Genomic DNA, 4127 nt, shown 5'->3' with positions numbered 1-4127 from the left:
TATGAGAATCCATTAACACAAAGAGACCAAAAAATCAAAATAACAATCTAGATATTTTTTATCTGGTGATTGTAATAAAATATTGAATTGTGAGAATAGAGTAAGAAAGAGAGAGAACAGAAGCTTACTAAGTAGAGCTGTAAAATCATTACGATATGAGTCTTTAGAGGGAGACAATTCCGCCATTGAAGAAATGCCAAGTGATTCTATTTGGCTTTCATAGACAAAATATGCCAAACAGATAAGTTTTATGTTGAGAAAAATTGACTTATATACACAATAATTTTTGTATAAAATAGTTCAAACATTATATGTCTACCTCGAAAGATTGGAATTCCAAGTCACTTTTATTCTCCTTCAATATCCCTTAAAAATTAAAAAAAAAAAAAAGGATGACCACATAATTGAGTTTTTTGTTTAGTATGAAATCTATTTGTTGTAAGGGCCAACCTTAAGGGCAAAAAAAAAAAAAAAAAAGGCATCAAAAGATTATATATATATATAAGTTAGATAGATAAATACAAATATAATACACATAAGAATAATGTAATGAGAGAGAGACAGAGAGATGCCTCGAAATTAATAAAGGCATGCATTTTTTACAGACCAAAATTTGTATATGTAAAGAAAATAAGTAAAAATACATATCCAAGAGAAGAGTTCATGAATATTGCTAAACACATAGATAGGGGAGCCAATGCCAATGGTTGGTAAAAAAACAATTTGTATTGTGACTAAATGAAAAAACATAGAATTATTATTATTTAAAAAAATGAGTTACGTTGATTGGTTGGCTACCTTCTAGAAATATAACATCATGCACATTGTGAGCAAATTAGCATTTAGTCTTAACATTAAACAAAAAATACTAACCATTCATAAAGTCATTAGAAGTTGAGATACAAATATGGTGATAATTCAAAAGAAAATTACAAAAGCTAAAATTTGTCACTCATCCGATTATTTTCGTTTGGTTAACTTTTGCTTTTCTCTAAATAAATGGAATTATAGTGTACTTCTAATATAACTATTGAGAGTACTTTGTCCACCACAAATGATTAAAGAATAAACAAAAATTAGTAAAGTCTCATAGTTTAACATCTAAATTGAGTACTATAAAAAATATGCTATGTAATAGAAGAAATATCAATTTACAATAAATAGAATAATATTATATTTTTATATGCTATATTTAATTCTTTATAACGCAATAGGATAACATTTAACAATAAAAAAAATAAAAAAAATCCACCAAAAATTTGAGAGAGAGAGAGAGAGAGAGAGAGAACCTTTTGTTGTGAGGAAAATTTATGCATAGAATGGAAGAGATAACGACAAATTTATAGTAAGATGATGCAAATAACAAAAGACAAAAATAAAAGAAGATGAAGGGAAAGATGAAGAATGATATTAATTTAGATGGTAGTGGGGAGATGAAAAGGTAAGGAAGGGAGAAAGGTTGGAGAAGTAGTGGGGAGATGAAAAGGTAAGGGAGGGAGAAAGGTTGGAGAAGTGCAAATATTAAAAAAAAAATGTTAAAAACAATTATAGAAAAATTGGTAAAAAGAAAAGAAAAGATAATGACGTGGACGCTGATGTAGCTCAATTGGAGCGTAATAACAATAAATACTATACTTCAACTTTTAGAAATATATAGATAAATGAAATTATAGTGTACTTCTAATACAACTATTAAGAGTACTTTGTCCACCATCAAGGATTAAAGAATAAACAAAAATTAGTAAGTCTCATAGTTTAACATCTAAATTGAGCACTATAAAAAATCATTTTATGTAATAGAAGAAATATCAATTTACAATAAATAGAATAATATTATATTTTTATATGCTTTATTTATTTTTTATTTTTTTGAAACCGGACCAAAAGACTTTCATTCATTTAGAGATAATGAGTCCAAATACACAGCCTCACGGGTAGGAGGTGGAGTCTCTATATTTAATTCTTTATAACACAATAGGATAACATTTAACAATTAAAAAGAACAAAAACAATTTAAAAAACAAAACTAAATCACATTAATCCAAAGTAGAGTTTTAAAAGATTTAAAAAATTATCAACCTAAAGTAGATATGCAAGAAAAAAAATCCACCAAAAATTTGAGAGAGAGAGAGAGAGAGAACCTTTTTATTGTGAGGAAAAACTATGTATAGAATGAAAGAGATAGACTGATAGTGACAAATTTATAGTAAGAGAAAGTGAATAAGAAAAGACAAAAATAAAGGAAGGTGAAGGGAAAGAGGAAAAATGATATTAATTTAGATGGTAGTAGGGAAATGAAAAGATAAGGAAGGGAGAAAAGTTGGAGAAGTAGTGGGGAAATGAAAAGGTAAGGGAGGGAGAAAGGTTGGAGAAGTGTAAATATTTTAAAAAAAAAAATGTTAAAAACAATTATAGAAAAATTGGTATAAAAAAAAAATGACGTGGATACTGATGTGACTCAATTGGAGCATAATAATAATAAATGCTACGCTTCAGTTTTTAGAAATATATAGATATAGATATAAATTACTTTTTTTTAGGTTTTGTATAATTGTAACACATTAAGTCAACTAATTAAGAAATTACAAAGAGCTTTGTAACTCATTAGCAGTTAAGATAAGATGTCACTCTTACATTTTTAGATATGGAAGTATGAAACTAGTAGGATTTGATTGGTACCACCTAAACCTCAATCAGCCAAACTTGCAAGACTCAAGTCAACTAACTTGGGCACTACTCATTTCATTCTCATGAGCTAGGGCATTTGGCTCGATTGAAACCAACATATTTTCAAAAAACAAATGATCACACCACTACATGTCATCCATAGGAGCTTTCAATATGTAACTGGATACTTCCAAACGGCGTATCCACATAAAATCAAATGTCACACCACATTGACTCACCTGTCATAGCATGGCAAATACCCTAACCCAAAGGCAAAGTGAAATTGAACTCCTCCAAAGGCAAACCTGAGTCGGCAGTCACTACCACAGCCTAATTAGAAAGCATATGGGCAAATAGTTAGGTGAGATCTCCATCAAAATATACCACATCACCACACAATATCACGGGTAAGATTTGGGCAGCACCAAAGATCGAGACCTTCACATAGGATAAAGACTATAAGAATGTAATTCCTAAGGTGGATTCTCTTTTAGGTCACCATTATTTACATAATGAGCTAATGTCTCTTCCATGGGAGAGACATTAACCGTAAGAAAAAAAAGATTCATATAACCGTAACAAGATATACCTCTTCATATCTTTGCATTTGATTGTAAAAAAATATTTGTTAAGGGCTAATAGTTCAAGGTCAGAGTCGTCAGACATTTTTTTTGAGAAGTAAAACTTTTGTGTAGACCAGCTAGCAACACACAGAGGGAACCAAGAGGAACAATTCAAATTCTACAATGAGTAACCCATTTTTATTGCATCATATCTTCTGTGGTTGTAATGCCCTTAACATCTACATATACATTCATATATATCTAAACATTACTGGATATACATAAATACATTAAATAATTCTAGCTTTTATTCAAGTAAAAAAGAATAAAACTTGTGACTCAATGTGACAAACAGGTTAGACATATCACAATCACAATCATGCATTGTTTTTGTTTTTTGTAGCTAGAGCTATTAATGTGATAGTTCTGACTCATAAAAGTCAAATCTATAATTGTGGCGCGGGACCATATTGAGAAAAGGCATGAATGAATTCACGGGTGAGTTCTATCATCCATGGATCTAAAAAATTTAACCAATTCTCATAATAAATAAATTAATTAATTAAAAAAAAAAAAAAAAAACAACCAGCATGTTAGCATTGCCTTTCAAGATTGCTTTATCCGAAATACATGTGAAATTAGGTTCTCACATGCATAAATTTAAGCATATCCTTCCCATATACTTGTTAGTGCCTTTTATTTTTATAGGAAACTATGGATTTATCACAAATCAAAATATGATTAGAATTTAGAGCCAACAGTAATAACTTTAAACAAGTTGTTCCTATGTACTTGTTTGTTGTTAGTGTATGTTATTTTTTATTAACAACTGTAGTTATGGAATCACAAGTCGAAATATAGTTAAGAGCCCAAAGAATCTATTATAATTTTTAAACA

The sequence above is a fragment of the Quercus robur genome, chromosome 9 (assembly GCF_932294415.1).
Source record: "Quercus robur chromosome 9, dhQueRobu3.1, whole genome shotgun sequence".
In the NCBI taxonomy this organism is placed as follows: Eukaryota; Viridiplantae; Streptophyta; class Magnoliopsida; order Fagales; family Fagaceae; genus Quercus; species Quercus robur.
This window is presented reverse-complemented; position numbering follows the sequence as displayed.